This window comes from Octopus bimaculoides, chromosome 6 (assembly GCF_046866305.1).
Source record: "Octopus bimaculoides isolate indiv1 chromosome 6, ASM4686630v1, whole genome shotgun sequence".
NCBI lineage: Eukaryota > Metazoa > Mollusca > Cephalopoda > Octopoda > Octopodidae > Octopus > Octopus bimaculoides.
The window spans coordinates 8,006,102-8,025,205 of record NC_142933.1 but is presented as its reverse complement, the minus strand read 5'-3'; the positions used below and the strand labels follow the sequence as shown (position 1 = coordinate 8,025,205).

Sequence of the window (19,104 nt, the reverse complement as noted above, 5' to 3'; positions counted from 1 at the left end):
ATTATCCCACATACCCTATATCAAACCAACAGAGGAGACTTTATGAAGTTACTTGACCTGCAAGACATAACTGTCAAATCTTCCTCAAACCTCTCTTTTCTATCAAAAAGTGTAACTTTACAATGGATAGTATAACCCTAAGTACTCCATGTCAGTGGAAGGAGTGATGAGATGATCATAGCCAGACTGCCATAGCTCAGGTCTATACAACCAAGCCATATTTTCTGTTAAATACCAGTAAAAAAAAAATCTTTCATAAGCCTGAAAAAACATGTTTGGTCATGGAGAAACATTACCTTGTTTGGAAACAGGTGAAGGTTGGTGACAGGGAAGGCATCTGACCATGGAAGAATTTGGCTCAACAAATTCTGTCTGACAAATGCAAGTATGACAAAGTGGACGGTATGATGATGATGATGATATAAGATGAGGTGATCCTAGCTGGAATGCTTTTCGTTGGAAGTCTGCTTGATCAGGGTTGACTTAAAGCTAAATAACAACAACATCAACAACAACCTAAAGCTATGAAGTATGTGATGTTACAAAGTCAAATATTTCCTCAGTTGATCTTCTAATGTCACATATCTTCTAAGGAAAGATGTTTCTTCATAAATTCGTATTGAAACAGGGGTGGTGGGAGGCGGAGGGAGGAAAGAAGAAATCAATGCTGTCAAATTAAAAACAGTTTGTATTTAGTTAAACAATCAATAGTTTGTTTATTTATTTATGTATTTATCTTCAAGCACAATTGTCAACAGAAAAAAAGTTTAAAAGAAATCATTAATATGGATTGTATAACTTTTATGATTCAACCGAATTATGTAACAGACACACACATGCACATAGTTGTATAATGGGTAACATCTTGGAATTAAATTGTAAGTCAACATTACAGGGGGAGGCACAGGCATGGCTGTGTGGTAAGAAGCTTGTTTCCCAACCATATGGTTTCGGGTTCAGTCCCACCGTGAGGCACCTTGGGCAAGTGTCTTCTACTATAGCCTCAGACTGACCAAAGCCTTGTGAGTGGATTTGGTAGACAGTGTAGCAAACTCTACTGAGCTTCCTCTCTTATATTAAGCACATACGAACATAGCAGGTAACAGCTTTGGGGCACTGTTTTGGACCCCGTAGTGTCTACCACTCTGATTGGTTCATATTGGTGCAACTTGTCTCTTACTCTATCGCACGCCTATATACAACCCAACCAATCACAACCTGCAAATATGTCATGTGAGACAGTCTGTTCCAAACAAGCATTTGAGCCTACCAGTCAGCTATAAAAGCTCACCTCTTCCTAGGCTCGACGTCAGTTGGTCCCAGACTTCCTAAGGTCCAACCACTGACCACATTGTAGCGACCTCCATCTTCATCGCCACCCCAGATGTCACTCACCAATGTCGTCAAATCTACACAGCACCAACACACTGCACTGGTTCCAACATCGCTGTTCGCAAGCTTCTCACCAGGGTTGACAGCTTACATACAACCCACGCAGACGCCTGTAGATATATATAAAAGTCCATCAACCATTCTATTCGTCATTCCATTGTGTATATGCGTCTGACAACAATAAACATGTTAAAGTTACTACCTTGTGTTTATACATTCTTTACCAGGTTCCTACCACCACAATAACATAACAGCCTTCTGAGAGTCTCATTAGATGACACCACAACCTAGAACATAGAACATCTGACACAAAAACTGAAAGAAGCCCATTGATGATGATGACGACGATGATGTGTATACATCATCACCATTATCATCATCATTTAACGTCAGCTTGCCAGGTCAGCTTGATGGTTTGACTGGAACTGCTAAGCTGGATGGCTGCACCAAGTTCCAGTCTGATTTGGCATGGTTTCTACGACTGGACACCACTGGCGCCAGGGGCCATTTACATGACATTGGCAACAGTTATGACTATGATTTCAATTGGCTTGACGCATCTTCTCAAACACAGCATATTGTGAAAGGTCTTAGTCACTTGTCCTTGCCCAACATACACATGTGTGTGTGCGAGTATGTGTGCGTGTGTGTGTGTGTGTGTGTGTGTGTGTGTGTGTGTGTGTGTGTGCGAGTATGTGTGCGCGTGTGTGTGTGTGTGTGTGTGTGTGTGTGTGTGTGTGTGTGTGTGTGTGTGTGTGTGTGCGTGTTTGTCCTCCATCTTTGCTTGACAACGATTGTTAGTGTGTTTATACATCCATAACTTAGTGGTTTGGCAAAAGAGACTGATAGAATAAGCACCAGGCTTTAAAAAAATGAGTACTGGGGTTGATGCATTCAACTAAAAGTTCTTCAAGATGATGCCCCAGTATGGCCACAGTCTAATGAATGAATTGGACAGGTATGTAACTCAGTGTGTGTGTGTGTGTGTGTATTTATATATATTTGGGTGTGTGCTTCAATTACATGTGCTTTAATTGTACCTTGTGTGTGTGTATGCTAGGTTTATTCAGAATTATTGATCTCATCCTCTACATGGATTGGGGGACCATATCCTACAAACATATTTCTTTGTGGCATGGATTCTATGGCTGAATATCCTTCCTCGCACCATCCGATTTACAAAGTATACTGGAGGTATTTTATTCTGGCACCAACATCAGAGCGGTTGCTCTGTCCCTGACTATAGGGTCCTCCCAGCCATCAGTTGTCCCTGTTCAATGGAACATAAGGGAGTCAGGGGTGAGAGAAGAGAAAATGATGGCAGAGAGAAAACCAGGTTGAGGGTGCGAGAAAAGAGAAAGTAAGAAAGGAGAACCAGAGTGAAAAGAGCAAGAATGTGATAGAGAGAAAAACGGATGAGATTGCGAAATGGTTAATAATAAAGACGAGTGATAGTAGTGGTGATTGAATATGATCAGAAAGAAAGCCATACTTCATTACACAGGCATCATGATGTAAGAGACAGAGTAATAATAAATGGACATAGTGAGACGGGAGACAAAATGATGGTGGTAGATGATGAATCATATGCTAACATTTCACTCACACAAATACATTGAGCAATATATTGGTATCATATGAAATGACATTACACACACACACATCATCATCATCATCATCATCATTTTAACATTCATTTTTTCCATGCAAGCATGGGTCAGATGGAATTCGCTGAGATAGATTTTCTGCAGCTGATGCCCTTCCTGCTGCCAACAGTAACACCTATTTCCAAGTAAGATAATAATACCCCTTGGCCAAATATGGTTTTTTTTCATGGAAGACTTGAACAAACAACAATGCTTGTATGACAATGATGCTCATTTAAAACGATCACATGATGTCAACACATGGAGGCATTAACACAATCACTCACATAATAATAATAATAATAATAATAATAATAATAATGATGATGATAATAATAATGATAATAATAATAATTCGTTGAGTCATTCACAAACTTTCATATAAGAACATAAACTAAAAACTCCTTTAAAAAATACAAAATCACAATAATTTCAATGTCATGATTAGCAAAAGTGAAACCGGTCGACAACCACAATACTCTTTTATTTAAAATATATTAAAACTATGTAAACTGCGTGCATTTTCCTTTTACTATATATATATATATATATATATATATATATATATATATATATATATATATATATATATATTGCATTACAACTCACCATGAGGAGATAATCGAAATTCTCTTCCTCCCTTTGATTACTATATATATATATATATATATATATATATATATATATATGCATGTGAAGGTGCATGGCTCAGTGGTTAGAGTATCGAGCTTACGATCGTGAGGTTGTGAGTTCGAATCCTGGACTGGGCTGCATGCTGTGTTCTTGAGCAAGACACTTTATTTCACGTCGCTCCACTTCACTCAGCTGTAGAAATTAGTCGTGACATCACTAGTGCCAACCTCTATCGGCGTTTGCCTTTCCCTTGGATAACACTGGTGGCGTGGAGAGAGGGAGGCCGGTATGCATGGGCGACTTCTGGTTTTCTATAAACAACCTTGCCCGGACTTGTGCCTGGAAGGGTAACTTTCTAGGTGCAATCCCATGGTCCGTCATGATCAAAGGGGGTCTCAGCATATATATATATATATATATATATATATATATATATATATATATATATATATATATACACATACATATCTGCTGAGTGGTCAGTGTTAGGAAGGGCATCCAGCTGTAAAAACCTTGCCAAAACTGACCTTGCCTGTGCTTGTGCCACGTAAAAGGCATTAAGTCCACTCTGCAGAGTGGTTGGTGTTAGAAAGAGCATCCAACTGTAAAAATCCTACCAAAACAGTTGCAGAAGTCTGCTTGGCCAGCTCCTGTCAAACCATCCCACCCATGGTAGCATGGAAGGCAGACATTAAACGATGATGATAGAATTCTTTCAGTTTCCATCAACTAAATCCATTCACAAGATTTTGGTTGACTTGTGGCTGTAGTAGAAGACACCTACCCAAGGTGCCATTCAACTAAACTGAACCCCAAATCATGCTGTTGTGAAACAAATGTCTTAACCACACACCTATGCATGTGCTCTTATATACTGGTTCAAAATTTTGGCACAAAGCCAGTAACTCCAGGGGGTGGGGCTAAGTCATTTACATCAACCCTTGTGCTCAACTGGTACTTATTTTATCAACCCCAAAAGGATGAAAGGCAAAGCTGACCTCAGCTGAATTTGAACTCAGAATGTAAAGATGGATGAAATGCTGCTAAGAACTTTTCCTGGTGTGCTAACGATTCTGCCAAGTTCACCACTTTGTGCTCTTATCTATTGGAGTGGCTGTGTGGTAAGTAGCTTGCTTGTCAATCACATGGTTCCGGTTTCAGTCCCACTGTGTGGCACCATGGGCAAGTGTCTTCTACTATTGCCTCGGGCCAACCAAAGCCTTGTGAGTGGATTTGGTAGACAGAAACTGAAAGAAGCCTGTTGTGTGTGTGTGTGTGTGCTTGTGTGTGTATGTGTGTGCTTGTGTGTGTATGTGTGTGTGTGTGTGTGCGTGCGTGTGTGCTTCTGTGTTTGTCCCCACAACATCACTTGACAACTGATGCTGGTGTGTTTATGTCCCCGTAACTTAGCAGTTCAACAAAAAGAGGCCAATTGAATAAGTACCAGGCTTACAAAGAATAAATTTTGGGGTCGATTTGCTCGATTAAAGGCAGTGCTCCAGCATGGCCACAGTCAAATGACTGAAACAAATAGAAAGAATTTTAAAAAATGAATATATATAAGCCACGTGAGATCATAGCCGTGCCCAATGCCAGTGTCACATAACCAACCCATTTAAGAGTACCGTTCAATCATTGAGCAATATGCTGTGCTTGAGAAGACCCGTTGAGTCAAGTGAAATTGTTGTCGTGGTCGATGCCAGTGCAGCCTGACAGGCACCCACTACACTCTCGGAGTGGTTGGCATTAATTAATCCAGGAGTGGAAACATTACCAGATCAGACTGGAGTCTGGTGCAGCCTCTGAGTCAAACTATCCAACCCATGCCAGCATGGAAAGTGGACGTTAAACAATGATGATGATGATATATATATATATTAAGGCAGTGAGCTGGCAGAATCATTAGCATGCCGGGTGAAATGCTTAGCGATATTTCGTCTGTCTTTATGTTCTGAGTTCAAATTCTGCCAAGGTTGACTTTGCCTTTCATCCTTACGTGGTCGATAAATTAAGTACCAGTAACGTACTGGGGTCAATCTAATCGACTTAATCCCTTTGTTTGTCTTTGCCTGTCCCCTCTATGTTTAGCCCCATGTGGGCAATAAAGAAAGAAATATTTATTACTTCAAAGGGAGCAAGCTGGCAGAAGCGCTAGAACACCAGGCGAAATGCTTAGTGCTATTTTGTCTGTCTTTACATTCTGAGATCAAATTCCATCGAGGTCGATTTTGCCTTTCATCCTTTCGGGGTCGATAAATTAAGTACCAGTTGCATACTGGAGTCGATCTAATCGACTAGCCACCCCTCCCCCAAAATTTCGGGTCTTGTGCCTAGAGTAGAAAAGGACACATATATATATGTGATGAGATCCACAATCATAAAACTGAAGATTTGAGAATTCTTTTGGTATTTATTATTTTCTCAGTCAATGAAATACTCATTAACAAAAACGTAGCCATAGTGTTTCTCTGGAAATATGGTGAGGAAATGTTACAATGTCACAATGACATTGCTGCAGCAGTTGATATTTCTAGCAGTCTATAAACTTCCTCATTTCACTTCTTTCCAGTCTTTGCACATCCTCTATATACAGTAGTAATGTTTCACTACAAAGCCACATTCTTCTCCATACACAAGCATCATACAACCTACCCTTTGCATGAAGAGAAAGAGAGAGAGAATTCCTCCATTGCCAACAGGGGTAACAGTTCCCTGAACTTTTTCCACACTGTCCTGAATCTAGCTTCTATACTTTCACATCACACACTTCTAGGGTTCATCAGGTCAGCTAAGTAACAGAAATTATTAACTTTTCTGTAGGCTTTGGAGCATTTATAGAAATATTATTTAACGGGAGCCATCTTACTATTAATTTCTCCTCTGTATCTTACACGAAGTCTCCCTTCTCAGTCAGCCTGTCTCTGATTCCACTACATCCATTATGAATCCAAAGTTCATATTGGAAATGTTGCATGGAAGTGGTATCAATTTGTTTCCAGCATATTGAACAAGGACACTGCCTGGATAGCTGTAGGGGCCTGTTTCCTTTCCCATTGCCAGCTGAAACTTTGTCTTTGTTAAACTGTATCAGTGTGTGCATGTGTGCTTGTGTGTGTATGTGTGAGTGTATATATTCACATGTGTGCATATATGTATGTGTACATATCTATATATACACATGTATGTAAGTACACACAGACATGCATATATATGTATGAATATAGACACATACACGTATAGATATATATGCATATACACACATATATAATGGTCACTGAATTGGTATTAAGTGATATACATCATTGTGTGTGTGTATATATATATATATATATATATATATATATATATATATATATATATATATATATATATACACACACACACACAAACAGTAGTCAGTATGTTGGAATGAAGCAATGTCCCCGATTATTGCACATACACAAATGCGCACTTCATTAGCAATGTGTTAGAATAATAAAGTACAGCAAAATTGTGTATATACATGTTGTATATGTATCTATGCGTAAGTGTTGTGAGTGAATGTGTGTGTATTTTTGCGCATGTGTGCAACGGTGAAACGTTATATCTGCACGCAATATGTGTATGTGTATATACATACCATGTATAGCTGTTTTTGAACAGTAGAGTGCCAACTATATATCTAAACACACAGAACACTCTACCATGGACGCACGCACACACACACATACACATATACACACACATACACATATACACACACATACACATATACACACACATACACATATACACACACATTCACATATACACACACACACACATACACATATACACACACATACACATATACACACACATACACATATACACACACATACACATATACACACACATATACACACACATTCACATATACACATACATACACACACACCATAGAATCACATGATAAAACCACAGATATACAGACAGGATTACTATCCCCGTCTCTTTCCCCACCCCACCCTCCCACCAACCAACCAAACTAAAATACAAACACAAACACAGCAGTGACATTACTAAGAAATATTACTGGAAAACGGCTGCCGGCATACGCGAGCACAAGCACACATGCAGCAGACACATAACAACACACATCTGCTGTCATACACACACACACACACACACACACAAGCCTGCTTGATCTGAGATGACCTGGAGCAACACACAAACACACACGCGCTATAGTGACGCTCCATATAAAAGTAGAACATACACAGACACACCTACGAACCAACACACAGCAACACTGCAATAAACCTTGCATAGACACACATACACAAGGTGCAATGAAAGAACATGTAATTGAAGCACACACCCAAATATATATAAATACACACACACACACACACACACACACACACACACACACACACACACACACACACACACACTGAGTTACATACATTATATATTAAACAAGTACATACACTCAGATATGTCAAAAATGGTGACATCATTTATAAATCAACACCAACACAACCCATTTGGAAATCCCCTGGCACAACAAGGAAGTCAAATTTGCTAGAAACAGCATCCCCTGAATCGCTGCCGATCATCTTAGATAAGGAAATACACAGGATCATACTGTCTGATGCACGCAGACAGAAAAAAACTCAATGGTCACAGCTGGGATATATTATATTATAACTCTGCTCAATCAGGGTAGACATGAGACAAACCAATAGCAACAACAACAACAACATTAAACAAACAACTCATGTCAAGGACACTGACTTTACACGGTTGGTTGACCTGCTAGAAACAGCGGCCAAATCTCCTTTAAATGAATCTGCTTTAAATACAGTAAAGACACATCATCATCGTTTAACGTCCGCTTTCCATGCTAGCATGGGTTGGACGATTTGACTGAGGACTGGCGTACCAGATGGCTACACCAGGCTCCAATCTGATTTGGCAGAGTTTCTACAGCTGGATGCCCTTCCTAATGCCAACCACTCTGAGAGTGTAGTGAGTGCTTTTATATGCCACCGGCATGAAGGCCAGTCACGCGGTACTGGCAACAGCCATGCTCAAAATGGTGTATTTTACGTGCCACTGGATAACATATAACATAACCCTAAATACACCAACATACAACATAAAAATATGATGGAATGGTCACTGTTGCAATGTCTTTGATCATAAATCTGCTTAAACCTGGAAGACGCAGCACTGAGCAGAAACAATTATAAACCCAACAACAGTCATACATAGAAACAGTAGGTACGAAGAGTGAACAAGACTACATCCATTAGATATGACATTTGGATGTATGAAGAGGAGGAGAATGAATGGGAGACATGACACCACCCACTGCTTGTTGTATCCTTTCAGAGAATGTCAAAGCTTGCCAGCCAAAATTTTACTACTGGTTCAATATTGATCAAAGAATATCATTCACAGATCTCCTGAAACTGCTTTTACAATATAAAACCAGTCATTTTAAATTGCTCATGTTTAAACTCAGGCAATCCTTTGTAATTTCATGTCAGAACAATAATGTCAATTTATGCTTCAAACACCAACTTCACAAGCAAATGAAGGAAGAACCTCTATATGGCCGCTCAACATGCTATAAATAGTAGCTAAATCTCCCTCAAAAGGTTATACTAGATAAATGTATTTCTGGTTACACTGAATGGTGTAAAAAAATGAATGATGGGACAGTCATGTCTGGAACAGTCATTGAGCTGTTGGATGACAGCTAACTGGAAACTAACACAACAACAACAACACCAACCAATATATTCTTTCATTCTTTTACTTGCTTCAGCCATTTGACTGTGGCCATGCTGGAGCACTGCATTGAGGGGTTTTAGTTGAACAAATTGATCTCAGGACTTATTTTTTAAGCCGAGTACTTATTCTATCAGTTCTTTTGCTGAACTGCTAAGTCAAAGGGACATAAACACACCAACACTGGTTGTCAAGTGATGGGGAGATAAACACAGACACAAAATCACACACAGATATCATCATCATCATCATTTAACGTCCGCTTTCCATGCTAGCATGGGTTGGACGATTTGACTGAGGACTGGCAAGCCAGAAGGTTGCACCAGACTCCAATCTAATCTGACAGAGTTTCTACAGCTGGATGCCCTTCCTAATGCCAACCATTCTGAGAGTGTAATATATATATATATATATATATATATATATATATATACACACACACACACACATACAATGGGATTCTTTCAATTTCCATCTACCAAATCCACTCACAAAGCTTTGGTTGACTCAAGGCTAAAGAAGACACTTGCCCAAAGTACCACACAGTGGGACTGAACCTGGAATCATGTGATTGGCAAGCGAGTTTCCTATCACATCAATTATTTTCAAAATTAATATAAAAATATGTCTTTCTTTAAGAATGTGACCAGGAAATGGTTTAATGCCACCACGCTACTGTCCCAGTTGATATTTCTAACTTCTTACCTAATCAGAACTTACCGAAGATCTAAAATTTTGTGTATTTGTAGTTATTCAGCCTCAATCCAAACTTGATTGGGATGGTCATGTGGTGGCTATCTCATCTTTTATGGCAGGAATAGTGTATCTAGGACTACATTATTCAATGTATCCTACCTTTTTGTGTGACAGTAAGGAGTGATTTAAGAGAGATTTGACCGCTGTACTCAAAGCAGTGTAGAGAGTCCATCATTTGGATTCAGAGATAAGCTTAATTGTCACCAATCTGGTGAAGAAGTCTCTGCAGGTTTGTTTAAACTGCTAAAAAGAGCAACCAAATCTTTCACAAATGACACATGCCACTGTCCTAAAATTGGTCAAATATGACAGCAGAATATGTAGAGCATTAAACAAGCTATGTTGTAGTGTTTGATTCTAGCCTTTTACACTTGAGTTCAATCTCACTCAGAGGTTTACTTCGTCTTTGATCCTTCTGGGAGAGACAAATCCAACCTGCTGGAAATAGCAGCCTAATATCTCTCTAATCAAATACTACTGTTAAAAAAAAAGTGTTGGCTTGAACCTTGGGAAAAGATAGGATGATAAACAACAACAACAACAAAGCCTCTATGTTATTTGTTTGCTGAATATAACAGTCAAAGATCTCTCATGTCACACTTTACTGTCTTAAAAAAGGAAGGACACGTTGGATAAGGTAGACCTAGATACACTATGCTACTAAATAAGACATTGTGAATTTCTCGTGTCAAATTTATGACAATCAACTATTTTACTGTCAATGAGGTTGGCCTTGTTCAGGGAATATGGAGAGAACATCTTGTGTATGGCGTCAGAATCTGGACTGTGAAGGAACTTCAAGATTGCACTAACGGTACATACAACACCAGACTGCTTATGAGGGCTCAACACATCTCAGAGATTAAGGATAAAACTGAAAAGGAGATTTGTCGACACATTCCACTCACATCTGCTGTTGCTGTTTGAGTTGTGATAAACTTTACTGATCACCTGGTCGTAATGAAGGCTGTGTTTTGGATGCCTCAACACCCTAATAAGAGGGCAAACACCTTTCAACAAATGTTGATGTTATTGGCAGACACACACAACAGAAAAATGACTCATGCCAGCATGGAAAAATACAACAAAAACAGATGCTCATATTATATACTGCATATATGCATACATAAATACATACATGCATACATTACATAGAGAGAGAGACAGACAGACATGTATGTCTATTTTCACATCTACCTATATATACATGCACACACACATGTCCATGGAAGTGTATGTGTCTGCATGTGTGCATACTTATGTATACACATGCATATAAATATTGCATATAAACGTATCTCATGTGACTTTTGCATACAAATTTATTCAGAACCATGCAGTGTCAGTAAACTTTAATTATTTATTCCCAGTTGTCAACCATGGAAATTTCTTTACGCCTGTAAAAAATTCATCTACATTATTCATAAAATGTTGTTGGTAACCGATTTCTGAAAAACCTTTAATGTGAACCGAAACAAGTTGTCCATGTTCAATTGAAGCTGCTCAAGTTTCTAGGTCTTATCCATGGATTGTCTTTTCACAAGAGGATTAAAGGGATTATGTTTATTAAATATATCATATATCACTTTTGCATACAGATTAATTAAATATATTACACATTATTTATGTATTATGCATGTTTATGTATAACAAAGGTATGTTGGTAGTTGATTTATGTACAAAGTGCAATGTTGCATGGCAGTGAAATATAAGAAGTTAAAGACAGTGAGCTGGTAGAAACGTTAGCACACACCGGGTGAAATGCTTAGCGGTATTTTGTCTGTCTTTACATTCTGAGTTCAAATTCCACCAAGGTCAACTATGCCTTTCATCCTTTCAGGGTTGATAAATTAATTACCAGTTGCGTACTGGGGGATATGTGATCTAATTGACTACCCCCACCCCCGCTCCCCCAAAATTTCAGGCCTTGTGCCTAGAGTAGAAAAGAAATATAGGAAGTAATGCGGAGGTTGTGTGGAAGTTTGAAAGAAATGAGACAAACACTGCTGGATGTGTGATGTCAGACTAAGAAACAAATTGAGAAAAAGATTTTTTTATAAAAAAATCAGGGAATAAAAAGCACCAAAAAAACTGTTTATGGAGGCTGAGAGTTGGATAAAGATGAACTAGATGGTCCAAGATGATCATTTTCCAAAGATCTTATTAGTACAGAAGACAAGATGAGAAAATAAACAGGATTCTTAATGGTGATCCTGGAAGCTTACTTCTGTTGTTCTTAAAGCAATTTCTTGGTGCAATGTCTCTGGCGTATCACTCAATACTGGTGCTTCTCATAAACAATATTGTGACTGAGATAAGAGAGTGAGGACGACAACTTTCATTAAATAAAACTGCAACATTTTGGCTACATTATCAGGGATGAGAACCATTGTGGCCACAAACACAGGGGCTGGAAGGACAGGAAATGGGTTTGCTGGAGATAAAGTCTAAGTCTGGAAGAAGACATCAAGACCTGATGAGGGAGGAACCTGCAGGCCGAGGACTGCAGTGTGTAGCAAGACAAGGTGGTGATGGTGATGGGGGGTCAGCCTCTAACCTTCAGTCATGGCAACATTCTGTTAAGGTTGTCTTCACCTTTTGTCCTTTTGGGGTTGATAAAATAAGTACCAGTCAGACACACGGGTCAGTGTAATCAACTTAGCCCCTCCCCGAAATTGCTGGCCTTGTGTCAAAATATGAAACCATTTTGTTGTTTCTCAAATCATTCAAACAAGAGAAATCCTACGATTGACAACCAAGCAGGCAGGTAACCCACTGTCTACACAGTTCCCAGTCTAGACACAAAAACTGGGACATGTAGAATGTCCCCAATACTTAAACACACACAACAGGCAGGAGTGAAGTAATCTATGGTGACCACATAATATGTCTAACGAGTTGTTGTTGTTGTTTAGTACCCCAATTCAACCATGACAGAGCAGCATAGTTGACATCAAAGTTGTCCCAACCATGACTGCCTCATTCTGGGAGCTTCTCCCCCACTTATTTTAAGTCACAAGGATGTTTATCTGACGGAAATTTGGCTGCTGTTTCTAACATGTGAAGCAACCTTGTAGAATCTCCCACCCTGTAGGCATAGGCTACACAGGATGAGTTTGAGTTTGACACCACTGACCTCTTGTAGTACAACTCATCAGGACACTTAACTGGCTTAATAATCCAATAGCCAAGTGAATTGAAATGACCAAGCCAGTCTGGCCTGACATTCAACTTATTCTGAGTGACTTCTCCAGAACAACCACAGACATAACCAGTAACCAGACACGCCCTGTTGATTCTTCGCCTGCTTTCATTGACACACACACACACATATGTAGAAAGGCTGGTATATCCAAGAGAAGAGTACAAGCAAAGAGTACAAAGAAGAGTACACCAATAGTCAGTACTCGGGGGTTTCTTGCAATAGGCAATGTCACAGCCAATCTCTTACTAGCTTCGGTCATTAGACTGTGGCCATACTGGAGCGACACTTCAAAGCATCTTCGGTCAAATGAACCAACCCCAGTACTTCAATTTTTTTTCTTTTCTTTTTAAGCCCGATACTTATTTCATCAGTCTCTTTTACCTCACCACCAAGTCATGGGAACATAAACACATCAACACCGGTTGTCGAGTTGTGGCGGGGAACACACACATATATGATAGGCTTCTTCCAATTTCTGTCCACCAAATCTACTTACAAGGCTTTTGTTGCCCCCATGGTTATAGTAGAAGACACTTGACTAAGGTGTCATGCAGTAAGACTGAACCCAGAATCATGTGATTGAGAAGGAAACCTCTTACCACACAGCCATGCCTGTGACATCATATATATACGGGTGGGGGAGGGGGCTGAGAGGTTAAGAAGCTTGCTTTCCTACTCTGTGGTTTGGGGTTCAGTCCCAATGCACAGCACTTTAAGCATGTGCCATTTTCTATAGTCAAAGCCTTGTGAGTGGATTTCACTGACAGAAATTTAATGAAGCTTGTCAATATATAAATAGACACACACACAGGTATGTATATGGAGGGGATGCTTCGCAACATGTAATGGTTGTAAATGAGCATCACCCTCATACAAGCAGCACCACTCGTTTCTGGTCCTCAGTGCAAAACATGTCCGGGCATGGGGGAAATACTACTTTGCTAGGAAATAAGAGTTGGCGACAGGAAAGGCATCCAGCTATAAAAAAAAAATCTGCCTCAACGAATCCTATTTGACCCATGCAAGCATAGAAAAGTGGACGCTAAATGACGATGATGGCATGAATTTCAATACACACTCATGTGTGTGTGTGTGTGTGTACGTACAAATATATATATATATATATATATATATATATATATATATACATATATATATATATACATATATATATATATATATACATATATACACACACACACACACACAAACATACATGTATTAATGCTGCGTAAAGCCTCCAACTGTATATGTAAATGTGAAGTGAAAGCGGAAACCATTACGTGATCACTCGATTTGTTAAAAATAGCAGCTAAATGTCATTCACCACGCAATCTACTTACTTTAACAATAAGGACACGTTAGATAATACATTTGTCTACAGAAGTTCACCAAAATTAGGTGACGGACACAATTGCCATGATTTCGATCATAAGACTTGCTTGATCATGGTTGACCAAGGGTTGAATAAAATCATACAATGATTGTTATTATTGTTAATCCGTAAATGAAATCTCCTCGTGTTAACCGAAGATGGGAGACATTCCAGTTGTGACCATCGCGTTTTGTTTAGAGGGCATTTATGACAACAACCAACACGTAGATGGGTTATGATTATTTAAGGAAGATTTGGCTGTTATTTCTAGCAGGTTAAACTGATTATAAACACGCACACATACACGTGCGCAGGTGTGCATGTATACACACACACACATGTACACACACATTCATTCACGTACATACATACACACACACACACATTCCTACCCACCCACCTACATACACATAACTATCTACTTATATACGCAATTGCATACATGCATACGTATACACATACATAATGCATGCACACAAACATTCATAAACACACACACCTGCTTGCATTCGCACGCACATAACATTACTTACCTATGTATGTAGGTATCGTCCGCCCTAACAATCCTTTGAACTATCGGTACAAAGTCTGAAATTTGGGGGAACAGGTCTAGTTTTTTTTTACCTCGACTCCTCGGCGGGATTTGAACTCAGAACGTAAAGACAACCGCAATGCTACTTATGCATTTTGTCCGACGCACTAACAATCCTGCCAGCTCGCCGCCTCACGTCTACCTTAATGACGGAACAGAAATTACAATTTTCTTTTGTTACAATGGTTTGCCGTGTGTCAGTCTCGGCCTGTTGCATGTTGGCGTTCTCTTTTCGAGGGAAACGCAGTGCCTATGAACCCAAACAGGCCCTGCAAGATTGATAGGAAAAACAGGGATGAGGTGGATATTCAAAACCAAAGACGTGACCTGAATGTTTACACACAAAGTGGGGTTCGCCAAAGGTACCCAATGAGCCGAACCGTTGTTAACCGCTCGGCCAACTTTGAACAAACACACCAGCCCTAAGTGATTTTTGTTTTAGATTTTTCACACATAATAGAGTGTGATTCAGCAACAAGTGATATGAGGGGGATTTCGCTGTTCTTTCTAAATATTACGCGCGCAATCTCACACATTACAAATCCCAAAATATTATTGGATATAAAAGAATATTCAAAAGAGTCACTCGACCGATTCCTTCGCATTTATATTTATTACGAAATAAACCAGTTGTTGCTTTAATTTAACCCTAGGTCAACAGTCACTAATCAAAATGATGATCAAAGGTATCCCAGCCATGATCACACTTATGTGCAAGTAATCCTAGACCACATTATTCGACGTGTTATTCAGGACCAGGACGGGAGATTGTGATTTGAGGGAGAGTTGGCTGCTATTTCTAGCAGGTTAAACAATCACGTAGATTCCCTCCTTGGCTTGTGTGTATGTTGATGTAATCGATATTTATGCATAATAAATTCTCATATTGATTTCTAACATAGGCACAAGGCCCCACTATTCGGGGTTGTGGGTATATTTGATTATATTGACTTCAGTACCTGACTTTATCAACCCCAGAAACAGGTAAAGTTCAACCCGGCAGGTTCTTAACCTCACAACGTACATCATCTTGACACTGAAAGTTAATGTTTCTGTCAAATCCACCGGTCTAATTATTTGGCACAACGCCACATATTTCTAAGGAATTGGTACGTATAGAAGGACCCCGTGGTCTTATTTTTGTTAGGCCAACCGATCGATCGATCGATAGATAGATAGATAGATAGATAGACAAATAGATAGATAGACAAATAGATAGATAGACAAATAGATAGATAGACAAATAGATAGATAGACAAATAGATAGATAGACAAATAGATAGATAGACAAATAGATAGATAGACAAATAGATAGATAGGTAGGTAGGTAGATAGATAGATAAATGGAACGGTTGCAAGGTAGACGAAGAGAAAGAGAAAAAAGAAAGACAGGTAAACAGAGAAAAGAAGAGAAAGAATGAGAGACCGAGAGACAGAAAGAAAGAGAATGTGAAACAGACAGATAGAGAGAGACACTCAAATGCTAATTTTAGTCTATCATTATTGCTGTTATCGATGATGACGATGTTGATGATGATGATAATGATAGTAAGGTTGCTTAGAGTAAAACGATGGAAATTCTGACTTACCTCAAAACAAGGTACTCCAAAATTCCTTAATTAAGGAGGTGTGGGGGGTAATTAATTCCACAATACACACTGAAACGGTAACAAGGAAATTGTGTAATTCATGCTTTGTGCTCATATATTTATACACACACACACACGCACATACACACACGAGTGTATGTGTGTATGCGTGTGTGTGTGCGCGCGCGAGTGTGATGTATGTATGTTTATTCAGTGCACGAAAAAATCTGTTCATTTATGTGTATCAAATATGAATAGACGAGGGTACATAATCATGAAATTTATATATATATATTTGAGTGTAGATGGTCTGGTCTGTAAAATGAGCGAACGTGCTTTACATGTGTATATATACATAAATGCATGTGTGTGCTAGTGTCTGTATATGTTTGCGTTAGTATGTTTGATAAGTATAACGGGTAAACATGCAATATATGTATGTGCGTATGAATGTATATGTTAAATATATATATATATATATATATATATATATATATATATATATATATATATACACGCGCACACACAAGCAACTATTTCGTTTGTGTATGCCTTTTATGTAATGTACAACATCATATGTAGAAAGTCCATGTAGAATAGATGGATGTAAACTTTTATCTGGGTTCTTTAAAAGATGTGTGTTTATATATAAATGTATATATACATATATATGTGTATATAACAAAACTAGAATCCAAAGAGACAAGCGGAGAATGCAATGTGGTCGATACACAATAGTTGCTGGTTATCGATGATTATCTATCGGTGATGGACGCGATCACAACACGGTCTGAAAACACATCCGAATGAATTAATAAGCTCCAGCGAAATGTGAGTGTGGTCGGTCCTCCCGATGTCTCAACTGAGATACATGTGTGTGTTTGTGTGTATACGAGTGTGTGTATGCGTACGCGAGTGCGTTTGTGTTTGTGTATGTGTGTGTGTGTGTGTGTGTTTGTGGATGTGTGGTGTCTTCGTAAGTAAAGCTGCGCTGTTTAGATGAAGTGAGTGAATGGTGAAGGAAAGAGAGTCGCGGTGCGTGGAGGCGGGTGGCGGGTGGAGGAGGGTGGCGGGAGGAGGCGGGGATGAGGGAAGGGGGGCATACAGCTATTTATGTCTATCTTTTACACGCGAACACACACACACATTTTACAAGTACCAATACATTTTGTAGTGTTTATATTTATTAGGCACCCCTCTCTCTCTGTATATTATATATATATATATATATATATATATATATATATATATATATATATATAGAGAGAGAGAGAGAGAGAGAGAGAGAGAGAGAGAGAAAGAGACTGACCATATCTATCTTTATATAGTCGTACTTCTCTTTCGGATTTATGATTCACTGATAGATGGATAGAGATAGAAAGATAGATAGATAGACAGACAGACAGATAGAGGGAGAGAGAGATAGATAGAAAGATAGAGGCAGACAGATAGACAGACAGACAGATAGATAGACAGACAGTTAGATAAACAGATAGGAAGATGTATAATTAGATAGATATGAATGTATTCATATGTTTGTATATATATATAATATACATATATTATATGTGTATATATAATATACATATAAATACACACATGTGTGTGTATACACGCAGAGAGAGAGAGAGAGAGAGAGAGAGAGAGATGAGGAGGGAGAGAAGAGAGACCGGCAAACATAAATATAGACATACACACATTAGAAATAGTTTTGCAGGTTTATTCGAAAGATTCACGCCTCTGTACTTTTTGACTTTTCATCCTTTACTGCTCGCCAAGATACATCAACACACACACCGTATGTATGTATGTACGTATGTATGTATGTATATATGCAAGAGGGTGTATAAACAGATGCGCATGTGTGTGCATGGAGGCGCAACAAATGGAGGTGTGACGCTACTCTGTCACGCCTCAGTCAAGTTGCGATTTGTCGAGCAAAATACGCTACGTTAGTAACAACATCAACATCATCAAAATTGGATTTTCTGTCACACACACACGCGCACACAAATATATATTCTTTTATTCTTTTGCTTGAGTCATTTGACTGCGGCCATGCTGGAGCACCGCCTTTAGTCGAACAAATTGACCCCAGGACTTATTCTTTGTAAGCCTTGAACTTATTCTATCGGTTCTCTTTTGCCGAACCGCTA

At 38.9% G+C, this 19,104-nt stretch overlaps 1 protein-coding gene across 1 annotated transcript in view; it reads right to left on the bottom strand.

Moving 5' to 3' along the window:
• LOC106868910 (uncharacterized) overlaps nt 1–17,368 on the bottom strand; it is a 130,001-nt gene extending 112,633 nt beyond the window's left edge. The window contains exon 1 of the mRNA XM_089353379.1: nt 16,949–17,368. The gene's annotated coding sequence lies outside the window, so the exon portion shown is untranslated. The remainder of the gene's footprint in view (nt 1–16,948) is intronic.
• Nucleotides 17,369–19,104: the final 1,736 nt, after the last annotated feature.